Consider the following 15,156-nt stretch of genomic DNA (forward strand, 5'->3'; position numbering starts at 1 on the left):
CTTAGGGTAGGCACTGTATGACGTGCACACAGATCAACGAGTGGCACACTTCTCAAAAGGCACCCTGTTGCTATGTGATGCACGGCTGCACGTTAGGCCAGACCTGACGCACTGCCAGCGTGAACTCCGACTGACTGGGGCCTCTCACAGCACGTGGTGAAGAGTGCAGGAGGGGCAGAGGCGGCGCCAGACAATTATCTTTCCCATTGCTGTGCTTTATAAACTCACCAGAGCAGTTTAAAAGCCTCAGAGGAACTTTTATCAGATGCCACTGAGCCAATTTAGGTGCCACTCTGGGCACACCCCATGGCAGTTCCAGCAGAACTCTGCCTTTCAAGTCAGGATCAAGGCTTGTCCTCTGTGGCAGTCTCACTCCTGCCAGCCCCAGGCAGCTGTAGTGCAGCAGGACAACTTCCCCACTGAGCTGTCAGGCAGTGCCCCTGAGCCTGATGCAGGGAGACCTGCAGGTCTGGCCTGACTGGGCTTTGCCGGGAGCTCTGCAGGAGAGTAGGGGTCAGGCATCAGGATTCTTGTGCCTCCTGGACCAGATGACACCTGGAGAGATGGGACTACCAGGGCTATGGTTTGGGGCAGTGCCTGCAGGTGGAAAGAGATTGGCAGGGGTCATGAGCTGCCCCCCGGGGCCCGTGGATAAAGACCAGAGGAGTAGTCAGCTTGACCTCTGAAAGCCAAGGGCAGTGACATCCAGTGCTCAGGTTGCAGGGCCCCCTGCAGGCCTGTGGGGGTGTCTTTCCTGCTACCTACTCTGCAGATGAGGAGGCAGCAAGACTCCAAAGGAGAGACAGCTTTCCAAGTGCTCCCCAGGTGCTCGAGCAGCAGTGCTTGGTCTCAGCTGTGCTCCTCTGGGCGTGTCTCCTCTCACCCACAGCGTGGGCAGAACCAAGTGGGCCTTCGTCTCCCTCTGGCACTGACCATGCCTGACCACTCACTTCACTCACTTTCCAAATCCCAGATGCCTTGTCAAAGAAAGGAGGATGAGGGCTGGGGATATAGCTCAGTTGGTAGAGTGCTTGCCTTGCTCAATCCCCAGCACCACAAAAAAAAAAAAAAAAAAAAAGAGAAAGGAGTAAGAACTATCCTACAACCTTACTTGATTTGACTTTCGACTCCTAGAATGCATGTGAAAGGCTCCCTAAGTACAAGCTGACTCCAAATGTTAAGCACAACTTTAAAAAATACAGGAACAAAGTCCTTGATCACTGTTCCAAGCTTAACTCAGCTGGAGAACATAATGTAAGCCCTCCAGGGCTCTCGCCATTAACTAGAATGACCATGGCAAAACCTGTCCCTTTATTAATAGCAGTAATGAAATTAATAATCAAACTCAGATAAGTCAGCTAATATGTTCACTCAGATTTACATGGATTGATACAAATCATGGAAATATACCTGTAGGTGGCACCTGGAAACGTGACAAAAGGCTAGAGAGCACCAATACTACCCGAGGGGGCTTTGCTTCAAAACTGCAACCCAGGTACCCAAGCCAACATGAGAACGTCAGGTAGTGAGCGCACTGCCTGAAGGGAAGCCCAGGGGCAGGGGCCAAGGGACAGACAATGCCCCCAAGAGAAAGTGAGGGAAAATACAAAACACAGGCAAATTTATTTAGTTTGCCTAGATAATTATCTGCCAAAAACTTAACTGGGTACTTAGCTGATAAGACCATTCCATGACCACTAGATGTGATCTGGCATCAGGAAAGCAGTTTCTCTGGTAAAGGAAGGGTCCAAGGATTTCAAGCATGAAATACGAAGCTGTGTTTTGTCACCATAGAAAGGCTGTGTGTGTGTGTGTGTGTGTGTGTGTGTGTGTGTGTGTGTGTGGTGCTGGGGATTGAACCCAGGGCCTTGTGCATGCAAGGCAAGCACTCTGCCAACTGAGCTATTCCCCAGCCCCTAGAGAGGCTCTTTCCAAACCTAAAGGGGGACCTGAGCAGTAGGCATGAGCAGCATCAGATGCTGATGCAAATGCCTAGTCACCCCCAAAAGAAACAAAAGCCTGTGTCCACACAGAACCCAAGGACCCTGCTCAGAGCAGCACTGCTCTTCACAGCAAAAAGGAGAAACAGCCCCACTGTTTCTGGGGCTGTTTGAGGGGACTGACACACCCATGCAGGAACCCAGCAGTGTGCTACACCACCAGATGCCTGGCTGAGGACCACACACTGTGCAAGTTCCTCCAAGAATAGGCCAGGACACACTCTTCCGGCACAACCAGCACACTCAGGGCTGGGGGCACTGCACAAGGCCACTACCTCGTCAGGTTGCTGCTGTTTAAAAATCAGGCACAGTCTGGGCACTGTGGTTCGGGAGGCTGAGGCAGGAGGATCTGAAATTCAAAGTCAATCTCAGCAAAAGTGAGGCACTAAATAATTCAGTGAGACCCTGTCTCTAAATAGCGCTGGGGAAGTGGCTCAGTGGTTGAGTGCCCCTGAGTTCTATTCCCGGTATCCAAAAAATAAATAAAATAAAATAAAATAAATAAAAAGGCACAATCAGACCAGAGGCCTAAACACCTAACCAGGTGCAGCTCACCCACCAAATTAAAAATCAAAGCAGGACACCGTAATTGGGAGATTGCACTATGCCAAATGCATTAATTTGGAGGTCACCTTTCAAAAATCTTTAAATAAGCTTCTCACTGTTGAAACAATTCACAACTACTCTGGTAACTTTCCCTCACCAAATCTCAGAGTTCAACAACTTTTTAAGAAAAAAATTGACCTTAACTTTAAAGATATAAATTACAAAGATATGTAAATGTAGCACTTCACACACAAGAGGAAAGTATTGCTGCAGAACCTATTAACACCCTCCAACATACTCATTTACCTTGTTCTGCCCAGGGTGAAATACGTGAGTGTGCCTAAATTTTTAAGATCCCAAAGTATTTCTGAGCCCTGAGGTTAAAAAAACAAATTCATTAACTCAATGTAAAACACAAAACCAAAAATAAGCATATGCATAAAATAAACTAGCAAATCACTGCAAGACAACATTCTCTGGGCCTTACGAAAAGCTCCCCACTCCGTCTTCCTGCCATCAGTCCCTCTCAGCCTCAAAACTCCGACTCCCAGAAGCACCCAGAGCGGGGCCCAGTGCACTCCCATGCCAGGTTGAGCTTCTCAGTGTTTCTCTGTTCCGCAGGAAGAGAATCACGCCAGGTTGAGCTTCTCAGTGTTTCTCTGTTCCGCAGGAAGAGAATCACGTCTACTCACAATTCACAATGAGTCAGCCCGTGTGTGAAGTAGTTTACATAATGGGAAAATTTATTGTGACCCAAAAGTTCAGGGTGTTCTCATTAAGTTACCAGAAATTACAGATGTGAAGATACCTTCCTCTGTTAACTGAACCAAAATCAAGAAAAGAAACTACTTTAGATATGCATACATTTTTGGTCTGGTAGATCTGATTTTTATATACTACTCTATTTCTTGATTTTTATATACTACTCTATTTCTAACTACTCAGGTTGGTAAATTCATAGTTTAAATACAAAATTTAAAAAATCTACATGTTGACAACACAGGTAATTTAAAACTGTTTTAACATTACATGGCTTGCTAACTACATAGCTAAGCGAAGTCAAAACCTGAGAGAGCTTCAGTTTTTATTTAAATGCCTGTGTGTTGAAATGGTTTTTCCAAAATTGTGATACCATCTAAAGTGTTAATGGCGCCTCCCCACTGTGCTTCACTGAAAAGAATTTGGTGGAAAATCTTACAGTGTGGCATCCATTTAGCATTTTCCCATGTTACATTCTGTTTATTTTTTTAATCCCAGTAAAAGATAGTAATTTAAGTAATTTAAGCAATTAAAACACACAAAACTTCTCTATTATGACCTTAAAAAATACCCTTTGTCTTCTAAAAGGTCACACTTGAAAACTGACACGTTTATCCATGCAATACAGAAGTAAACATTCTAAACTACATAATCTATGAAATCACACAAACTTTAAGAAATCAAAATGTTTCCAATTCCAAGAACTTAAGATATCTGTGGCAAGGGTAAAACCACCGGTAGTATTCAGTTTATAAGCTGGTCTCCAGAAAGGGGTAGTTGTAAAAACCAAGAGGGGTCTCTTTAGCCCCAAAAACCAACTGCTTGCAAACATTAACCAGGAAACTAAGGCCACACCCTCTCATCCCAGCACTACCCATCACTCAGAAAGCCAGGAGGGGCCTGGAAGGAAGTTTACAAGGAAAACTCTGTTCTTAGCTCTTAAAATATACTGCAAGAGACCACGCTCAGACTTCCTGAAATCTACCTGATAAACTCTGAAAGACCAAAAGTGTATTTCTAAAGTGTTAATTGCTCATTAAACCTTAAGTACCTTGGACAAAAATAATCCTAAATTAAAAGTAATCTTTAATACATATTTCCTGATATACATGATTTATCAAAGGCCACAAAAAAACTCTGGAAATAATAGGAATAATACAGAGTGACATCTACTTCAGTAACACACTGTTTTGCCCTACATCCTTTTTAGAGGCTTGAAACATATTTAGGCATATTTGAATATTAGCACTTCATTTTCTAATTAAAAAAGGACAGACATTCCTGGAACCTGGCAATTAAATGCATTTTCAAAAGCCAGACACCATGTCAAAAAGTAGGTACATTTTTAAAATTTAGAGGTTATCTATCCACATCAAAAATGTTCTTATAAACATCAAAATAGAACTATACTCACTGTATCTAAAAAGTCAGGAAACTGTATACTGCCTCCACTTGATGCTGAGTGACTCCAGACAAGTCCTTCCCAGCTGGGCCTCAGAGTCCCAATCCTGATTCCCTGTCAGCAGAAGGAAGCAAAGGTAGAGGGCCAGGACCAGGGGACAGCTGCTGGGACCCTCAGGGGCCTGAGCCTGCTCTACTCCTTGAACCCCTTCCCTTGAGTAGGTCCCAGGGACCAGGATCCAGAAGAACCCGGAACAGCTGCTCCCTACACCCTGAGGGGCACACATTCCACCCTGCTTCACAGGAGGGCCTCAGCTGCCAGACCCGGTGGCTCATCTTGAACTGCCATACCTGCAGGGCACTCTTTTCAAAGAAAACGAGGGGCATGCAGGAAACCATGGCTGCCCTCAGCAGTGCCTCCCCAGTGTGCGCCATCACTCCAACGGGGGCAGCCCATCCACGAGGAAGGGCAGGTATGATGTTCTCTCCCCACCCCATGCTGTCAAGCATGCCGCAACAGGTCCACGACCCCTCATCACAACTCTGAACAGCAGAAAGCCCTGAACACTGCCCAAGTGTTCCCAATTCACTTGGCAGTGTGCACTGAGCCAACATCAGGAGATTCATCTCTGTCTGCCCCATTTGGCATCAATATGCATCTGTTTGGCTGCAAAAATCAAGAAGTGTTTGATGACAAGGTGCTGTCTACAACATCCCACAACTTAGGACACACTCAGGGATTCTCAAGTCTCCAAGATTCCAAACCCAGAACACTCTAGCCCTGAGGGCTGCAGATGAAGGACTGTGGTCCTACAGCTATTAAATGACAGGATAAGCACTGGCCGAGGTACTGGCATGCTAGCAGTGCAATGAGACACAGGAGGAAGAACCCTGCACTGGCCAGGAGGCAGCAGCCTTCAGAGGGCAAGTCTGGCCTGGTACATTAGCTCATTTCACAAGCCTTCAGAGCACATGTGTGCCACGTACCTGGCCAGATGCTGGGTGCACCAGAAAGAAAATAGACCAAGACCCCAATGACCAAGAAACAGTCACGTCACTGGGCAAGTACAGCTGGGACCAGGAGGTGCTGCTGATGCCTCACCAGGCCAGAGCCAGGAGCAAGGACTGCCGTGAGCACCAAGTGTGCCACACAACTGCTGGGGTGCTAGAGCACACCACAGGGTGGGCACCTGGGGCCAGAGAGGATGTGAGTCTGGGAGGCAAGAAAGAGGCAGAGGTTTTTAAAATTAAGTAATTTTTTAATTGACAAAGAACAATTATATATTCATAGGGTACAATTTGATATTTGGTATATGCACACATGGTAGAAAGATTAAATTAAGATAACTGACTTGTCCATCCTCCAACTTTTTGTGTGTGTGATGAAACATCTGAGATCTCCTCTCTTAGCGATTTCCAATATGTATTATTGTTAAGTATGGACATGAGGAACCTAGAGGACATCATGCTAAAAGAACTCCACCAGGCACAGAAAGACAAACACCACAGGATCTCATTTACACATGGAATCTAGAACAAGTCAACCTCACAGAAACAAGAGGGTAGAACAGCTGCCAGGGGCTGTGGGATGCTGGCCAGAGAACTGAGTCTCAGTTAAGGCCGTGATTTGAAGTTCGATGGCAGTAAAGGGCTACTTGACCTAGCTGTGGACATAAACTATTAACAACAAAGCAAGCTCCCTCCAGGTTTTGGACATCTATCTGTCAGCAAGGACAAGACCTCTGACTTCTCAAATGTTTCTACTCCATGAAGTACCTTCGACAGAAGAACACACTTCACAGGACTTTCTAAGAAGGTGGAGTAACTTTAATGGGGGGGGGGGGGGCGTTAATCATGACAAAACTGTATAGAAAGAAAACAAGCAAATCAGGCATGGTAGATCCACAGGATGCTGAGGCAGGAGGATCACTAGTTTGAAGCCAATCCGGGCAACTTAGACCCCGTCTCAAAATTAAAACTTTTTTTAAAGGGCTGGGGCTGCCTACAGTAGTACAGTGCAGTGTAATCCCCGCAACTCAAGAGGCCGAGTAAGGCAGAAAGACGGCAAATCTGACGTCAGTCTTAGCAATTCACTGAGGCCCCATCTTGAAACAATAAAAACTGGGGATATAGCTCATTGGTACAGCACCCCTGGGTTCAAGAAAGGAAGGAAGAAAGGGAGGGAGGAAGGGTGGGGTGGAGGAAGAGAGGAGGAGAGTGAGGGAGAAGCATTTGTGAGGCCCTGGGTTCAAAATCCCCAGTATGGAGGGGGGAGGGCAAACAAAGCCGGCAGTGTCATAAACAACTTATCACTACAGACTGCTGATGCTGTCAACAGTGGCCAACAGCACTATGCTTGGCTCATCCAGACCACCTTGTCAGAAGTAATGCAGTATGTTGTTAAGTGTTTTGAGAACACAGGAAAAAGGGGCACTCAAAGTCCCTGGAGGGTGCTGAGCTTCCAGGAGGGTGCCACCAAGTCCTTCCTTCAGAGACAGGTGACTACTACCCACGTCCCCTTTCTGCCTGCAGACACCCTGCAGCTTTCCACATGCCTTCCCAGTGCTGAACCAAGCGGCTTTGCCAAACGGCTACTGAAATGCACAAATGGAGGGCTATTTGGAGCAGCTGCAGAAGCTTTATTAGGGATAACAAAACTGTTACAGACTCTTTAAGGTTAAATACTCGCTTGGGTGAGATTTACCAACACAATAGGCTACAATAATGAAGTAGCTTCTCAAACTTTTCTACCAAAGTAATCTCAAAGGCACAGGAGAAAGAATCCTGAGGGTAAGCACTGGGAAGCAATCTATGTAAGGTCTCAGGTTTTGTATTTTCATGCTAATTTCCCATTTAACCCTGAAGCTACCCTAACATAGCCCTGCCCCTATCATGCCTACTCTCACTTTTGGAAACAGAGGCTACAGGACTTGTTCTCCCCGCCCACCCGCGGTGAAGCTAAAGATTTGCCGTCACTGCCTCCTCTCCCTGCTCTCTGGGTCCTCTGAGCCAGCACACCCTCTGCTACCACTGGAGGATGCCCCTTTTCTTACCCTCCCTCCTGGACCTCTCCATTTCATGCCAGGGAGACTGACAGCATGTCCCAGCTCCCCACCTCCACTGTTCTGTCCATTTGGGAGCAGACTTTTTTTTTTTTTAAAGACCCGACCCTTAAAAATAACTTTATTTATTGTTTTTATGTGGTGCTAGGGATTGAACCCAGTGCCTCACACATGCGAGGCAAGTGCTCTACCACTGAGCCCCAGTCTCAGCCCTGGAACAAAATTTTTCAAGTTAGTACACACATATCATCCCCACTGAAAACCTGTACCCACTATGGCTACTGACTCCTCTTGCTGGGATCCACAGATACCTCCATGTTGCCAAATCCATGACAACCCCTGCCCAGTACTGGGGATTGAACTCAGGGCCTCCTGCATGCTAGGGCAAGTACTCTGCCAGTGAGTCATATCCCTGGCCCATTACTTTGCCAGATCTAAAGATCAGCATCCTCGTCCTGCTTGATGTCCAAATAGCTTTCTGTAACTCTCCAATGTATCCAGTCCCACCACCCGCATTTCCAGATGGTAGATCCAGTTACAGCTCCACTTGAGCACCAAAAGGCATCTCTAACTCAGCAGCTCCAACCCAGCTCTCAGCGCCTCTTCCCCCTGCTCTACCTGCAGTGATCCCTAGCTTAGTAACTGGATCATCCGACTGCTCCAGGCACCGAGGTGCCCTTCTAACCCCTCAGCCAAGACGCAGGGCTCAGTCTTCCAGACACAGCCCAAACCCAACCCTCTGCCACATGCCAGCCACACTGGCCTCCCCACTGTTCCTAAAACACACCCAGCACATTTGCACTTCCAGGCCTTGGCGCTTCCTGACCAACCTGCCCAGGGCATTCTGCTTCCAGGTCTTCACATGCCCCACCCCCTTGGCTCTTTCAGTCCTACTCAAACGCCACCTGTTCAGAAAGACCCTCCCAGGACAGACTCGGCTCACACCCTTCCTACCACCGCTCTTCAGCATTGTACTCACTGGTCTGCTGCCCGCAGAACATGCTCTTCAAGAGGACCAGAATTCAGACTCCCATCCTCACCACTGGCTGCTCCCAACCCGTGGAACAGAACCCACCACCATTTGTTGTGTCAATCTCTTCAGTTTGACTTCTAAAACTGTACTTTTTATTAAAATGGAAGCATTTGTTCATTTAAATACTTCATAAAAACTGCATGCCCAAGTCATAAATGTAAGCAAATGTGTTTATGAAGTCTGTCCTGCCAGCTGCCACAGGAGTGCACAAAGACCCAGCTAAAGGTACTCACTGCACACTGTGAAACAGAACACTGGAAACGACCTGTGTCCAACAGCAGGCTGAAGAAACCGACACACCACACCACCACAACGCCATCACCAGAAATGCCTCTGTCCAACAAAAACGTAAGAACATGGTGATCGAGCAGCCACTTCAAAAAGCAAAAGGAGCCAGGCGTGCGGCACACACCTGTAATCCCAGCCACTCCAGAGGCTGAGGCAGAGGATCTCAAGTTCAAAGCTGTCTCAGCAACTCTGTCAGGCCCTGTCTCAAAATTTTAAAAAGCCAGAAGGGGGAGAAAATGCAATGCCTGGGGCTGACAAGTGAGCAAAGCCCAGTGCTGCCCACATGCTCCATGCGGTGGCGAAGCTCCTCCTGGAGAAGGGGTGAGGGGACCCCAGACACACGGCTGGCACTGAAAGCACCATGCTGCGTGACGGAAGCCAGAAACCGAGGGAATGTCAGACTCCACCCGTGTGAAATCCCTAGAAACAGTGAGTGGCCAGGCACAGAAGGGACCACTGCTGCCCACTGCTGCCCACTGCTGCCCACAGCTGGAGGCAGGAGGGGAGCCAAGGCCATCAACTAGTGGGTTTCTTTTTGTGAAGTGAAAATGTTCTAAAATCTGTGGGGATGGCTGCAAAACTCTTAAATACACTAAAAACCTCTGAACTGTATACTTTTAAATGGTGGACTTTAGATCTGAATTATATCTCAAAGTCATTTTTTGTTTTGTTTGTTTTCTGTGGTACCAGGAATTGAACCCAGGGGTACTTTACCACGAGTCACATTCCCAGCTCTTTTTATTTTCTGAGTCAGGCCTTACTAAGTTGCCAAGGCTGGTGTGGAACATGGATCCTCCCGCCTCAGCCTCTGGAGTCTCTGGGATTACAGATCTGCTCCACAGAGGCTGGTGGATAATAGACATGTATACCCCAAGGACAGTGTGATGGCTCCCTGGTACAGCCAGCCCTCTGAGTCTGCATGTCCCACACCAAGGGTCCAACCATCTACACTGAGTACGTAGACTTCTTCCCTTGTCATTAGGTCCTGAGCAAGAAAGCGTAACACCTACTAATTAGCAGCATGTATACTGAACAGGTGTCCGAGCGAGCCAGGTGAGTCAGGAGCACATGAGGGCGTTCAGGGAGGACCCAGGCAGGCCCATTCCACACCAGGAACCTGAGCATCTGTGCACTCTGGTGTCCGAGGGATCCTGGAACCAGTTCTCCGGGGATGGTGAGGAACATCTTGGTGGGGACAACTTTAAGTATTTGTCTCTATCATCTGTGAATTTGCCTACTAAAAAGTTTTTCCTACAACTGAGTGGCTATTGCTTTTTTAATTTAAAGGGTGGTCTTAAAAACTAAAACACATTTGTGTTCCCATTTTTGTAAAAAAAATTGTGTCCCCCAAGAGACAAATGACATGACAGTGATGAGACAAAGAAGATATCTGCATTTTCAAAATATTCAATCCTGAACACACGGGATTTTTTCTGAAAATGAAAAGGCAACAAAACACACGTACACACAACTTTTCTAGGACACTGAAGCCCGGGATGGGGTCTTGTGGCCCTCGGGAAGCCTCCAAGTTGCTGGGATTATAGGTACGCACCACATCCAGCAAGAATGGCCTCTTGAAGTAAGTGACTGTAGAAGTTCTGCCCTGAAGGGTAGTCACTGGGATCCAGACTGTCCACCAGAGTCAGGGCTCTCTTGAAAGAACACGCCCACTCCCAGGAAGGCCGATTCTTAGACAGGCCTGACCCTGACATTCTCCAAGCAACAGTGAGCAGCCCAAGCACAGTCACAGACTTCACCAAGAACGACTCCCTGCTCAAGGTTTTCTCAAGTTCCTCAGTTTCTGAGATCACTGCACTCCAAAACTTGTCTGTTGCTAATCAGAAAATGTGAACCACCAGTATAAGCACATCAGCAAATCTTTAGCCTTAAAGCAGAAACTGGATCTACCACAGACAAGGCCAGTTAAGCAATTCAATTGCTTCTGAAAAAAAACTTAACCTCACAAATTCAGGACAGCATGTCTCAGGAAAAAAAGGGGGAAACAAACAAACAAAAATCCCAGAATGCTAGCTGCATGCAGCGGCCATGCCTGTCATCCCAGCAACTTGGGAGGTTGAGGCAGCACAAGTCCAAGGCCAGCCTGGCTGACCTGGTAAGGCCCTAGCAACTTAGTGAGACCCTATCTCAAAAAGAAAACTAAAAGGGCTGGGGAGGTTGCCCAGTGGCAGGCACCCTGGGCTCCATTCCCAGCACCAGAAGGAAAAGGAAAAGACAAATGCTATTTCACGTCTCACAATCAACTCTAATTCTGACACAAATGCTCTTACATCCAGACGCGTCTGAAGTTCGCCACTCCAGAACTGGGTTCACAGTGGCACCCAGACGGGCCACAAGAGATAACCTTTCCTCCCCGCCCCACAATCCTTTTACAGAGCTCCTGCTCAAAGGCTAGGGGTTGTGCTGTCATAAGGTGCTCCCTGACCCTTTAAGCCAAGGGTGGCAAACTGTTTCTGTAAGGGGCTAGACAGTGAACACCTCAGACTCCGCAAGCCACACACGGTCTTTGTCACATATTCTTCTTTGCTTATTTTTACAATCCTTTAAAAACATAAGAACCTACAGATCACCAGCCCGTGTTAGACACCACTACTCCTACACGGGGCTCCACGTCCCATCTGATGACATTTCTGCCTGCTACAACAGGATTACTCATACTGCTACTCTGCCTCCTGCCTCCTCGGCCTGGCCTCGCACAGCCTTCACCTGCATGTCTGCCCTGCCCCACCCCACCCCGGGGAGGTTGTGTTCTTTCAAGGCAAGAAAAATCCCTTTCTAGTCCAACATCACCTAGTAAATCATACCAGTACAGAGTTCTCTGTCCTCCGATCTTTTAAATGGATGGCTTTTCAATGGTGCATGTTAAATGTTAAAGTGCTTACTCAGACCTCTAAGGTGCTTTGGGGCACCTCAAGACAGCCTAGAGTCCCCTGGCGTGAACCTCCTCAGTTTAATTTCAACTAGATGAACTTCTGAGCTTTGAAACTGAGTTTCCTTCAAAGATCTGCTCTTGCTCACATGGTTTTTAAAATACTATGCTGTCAAAGATTTTATTATAAAGCTTAAAAATAATCCTCATTTGTTATACACCCAGTTCCCAGATTTTTTTTAAAGTCAATCTTATCAACAAGCTCAAAATGATCAAACTTAAGATTAAAATTTTTCTAGTAACACAATCAGCCCTTAGACTCAGGATGTATTTTTCCTTAGAAGGAAAATGCACCCCCTACATTTTTAGCTCCTTACTTCTTAGAAAATGGATCTCCACCCAGCACCCACCTTCTAGACCAATTTGGAAGTTACTGTCACCAGCAAATCATCTTAAATAATGTCTCAGACAGTTCTTTCCCTCAAAGGTCCCCTCTAACACCTGGTTTGCTTCTTCTACTTTCACTTTCCACCTGGAAATTTACGGATGCTCCAGAATGAGCCAGTGGTAAACAAGAGACAAGGTCAAAGGGACCCTTTATGCCCTCATCCTTCCTCCATTCTTTCCAAGTGCAGCCCTGCGCACTGGCCCGCACTCCCTCCCAACGCGGACGCCCCAGGGCTGGCAGGACTGTGCACACCGCCCTGACTGGAGCCAGGCTCATCCCGTGCTGGAGTGACTGTGCCCGCCCCCTGCCTCTCCTGCAGTATCTTCCATGCTACACTTCAGAAGCTTTCTCCTGTGCTCCCTGAAAACAGGAGGCACTGCAGGGCCAGCTCTGGGACGGAGGGCTCCCTGGGGTGCGGTCACCGCTCTGCACTTGCCACTCAGCCTCAGTTCTATTCATACTCCAAAAGGTAAGGAAAAAAATAACTGACACAAAAATCCCCTACACAAAAACCCCAGCTTGCAGGAAGTAGGGTGGGTCCCCGTGAATCACGCACTCCCCCTCCTCACCAAAGGCCACACAGGTGAGAGGTTTCTTCTCTGAAGAGGCCAACAGAAAGGGACACAGCACTGGGGGCCTGAGGGGCACATGCAGGAAACTGGGCAGCAGGAATCGTTAACGGGTGAAGACAGGAAGGGCAGACAGGCACGCGTCCCTCAGGAGACCCAGCCTTCTGGGCTGAAGGGAACAAAAAGGGACGGGCAGTAGAGGGGAAACCAGGTGGGGCACCAGCATTAGCAAGAGGGCGGTGGGCCTGGGCTGGGGCCTGGGAGATGAAAACAATGCAAGACATAAAGCTGAGCACCAGGGACCCACTGTGAGGCACCTGGACAGGGGTGGGGAGAAAACAAAGTTCTAGGGGAAGATCAAGTGGAAATACCGGGTGGCCACTTGGCCTGGTCACCTTCTTCTCCAGCAGGTCCTGGTCTGCTAGCTCCTCTCAGACCAGATATGTGCAGTGCTCCACTCCTGACCTGACCCCAGCCCCACCAATCCCCTCTACTCTTCTGGAATCAGCAGGTGGATTTCCTGTTTTCAGGCCCTGTGTTGGAACCCAGGGTTCATGACAGTGGGGAGCTACCCACATGGCTTCCTGCATAATCTGGCACTCAGGGTGGTGCCTGACACATACCAAGGGCTCAATCAGTAGTAATTAAATAATACACAATCCAATACCAAAGCTCAAAGAGAAGTACCAGTTAAAGACATAAACTTGGGGAACTCGGGAACCACAGTTGGAAAATTATTTTTATTTCTCTAATGGCACCTACTCAAAAATTCCCATTCTGTTAACCAAAGTTTTGCTGTGCATTATAGAATCTTAGAAAGGGTTTATTCAGACTGGCTTGATGGACATCTGGGCTTCTGTCCCTGGCACTCTAACCTCCCAGTTCCCAGTCCCCCTGCTTATTTTAACACATATTCCAAGTAGACTCACAGTATTAAAAATGTCAATTCTGAAGATCTCATTTATGACCAAAGACCAAATTTCTGAGGCAAGCACTTTGCCTTATAAGACCATTAAATAGTCTTACATTCACTAGAAATTTGCACAAGTTCTGGAACAAGATTTCTCAGCACTGTCACTACTGACATTTTGGGTTAGTAGATACAACTCTGCTGGGGTGCTGTGCAGCACCCCTGGCTTCTCCCTCAAGGCCGGGGACATCCCCACCCTTGGCTTCACGAAGTCCCTAGGCACTGCCACATACTCCCTAGAGCAGACTGCCCCTGCCCCCATAAGAATCACTGCCCTAGACCAGGGGGTCTTTTGTACAAATGTAACCACAGCAACAGGAACAACACAGTAAACTTTAAATGTCCCTTTAAGACAACCAGCCTGAAAAGGCACAGTATGTACACATCTGCATTACCCTGGCAAGGCAGCAACCATGACATCAAAGAATGCTGGCGTTTTCTCTGGAGGGCAGGTCTAAGTGCAAGAGCAGTGGAGGGCTGCCACAGGCTCCAGCCTCTACACTTCCAAGGATCAAGTCCCTAAGTAACCACCTGGCTGGCCACTGCCCTTCAAGGCAGACACACAGGACAACCTGCTCCTGGAAACGACTCTCTCCACAGGTGACACTGGGTGGAATCAGAGCTGGCTGAATGCAGGGGCTCCGTGGCACGTCCCTGGCAGCCCCTGATCATCAGCTGGGAGGAGAATCCAACAGAAGCTGCAGGCAGGTACGGCTTCAGCCAGGCATCCTGGGGGGTGGGGGCGCAGTGTGCAGTAGGTGGTAAATCTCTGCTCAAGGGCTTGGGCACCCAGGAGTCCACAGACCAGGAGCAAGAATGGTCTTCTGGACACTCTCTTCCACCTGTCACTGTTCTCATGAATGCCACTCTCTCAGAAGAGTCAATAACTTGCACACTTTAGGCAAGCATGGTGTGGCCCACACCTGCAAGCCCAGTGACTCTGGAGGCTGAGGCAGGAGGATCACAGGTTCCAGGCCAGCCTCAGAAACTTAGTGAGGCCCTAAGCAACTTACAGAGACCCTGTCTCAAAATAAAAAAATAGAAAGGGCTGGGGATATACTCAGTGGTTAAGCACCCGGGGATATACTCAGTGGTTAAGCACCCCTGGATTCAACCCCCAGTACCAAAAATAAAAATAAAAAATAAAACACACTTTAAACAACTTGCTTGTTTGGTATCAGATGCTCACTTCA

At 47.8% G+C, this 15,156-nt stretch overlaps 1 protein-coding gene and 1 long non-coding RNA gene across 5 annotated transcripts in view; one reads left to right on the top strand and one right to left on the bottom strand.

Moving 5' to 3' along the window:
• TRAF3 (TNF receptor associated factor 3) overlaps positions 1 to 15,156 on the bottom strand; it is a 96,984-nt gene that overhangs the window by 62,869 nt on the left and 18,959 nt on the right. The window lies entirely within an intron of this gene.
• On the top strand, positions 3,462 to 7,861 carry LOC306653148. Its single transcript, XR_013761652.1, has 2 exons — positions 3,462 to 4,316; positions 4,354 to 7,861. It is a non-coding gene; the product is annotated as an uncharacterized lncRNA (long non-coding RNA).

Source organism: Sciurus vulgaris (assembly GCF_902686455.1).
Source record: "Sciurus vulgaris genome assembly, chromosome: 2".
NCBI classification, from domain to species: Eukaryota; Metazoa; Chordata; class Mammalia; order Rodentia; family Sciuridae; genus Sciurus; species Sciurus vulgaris.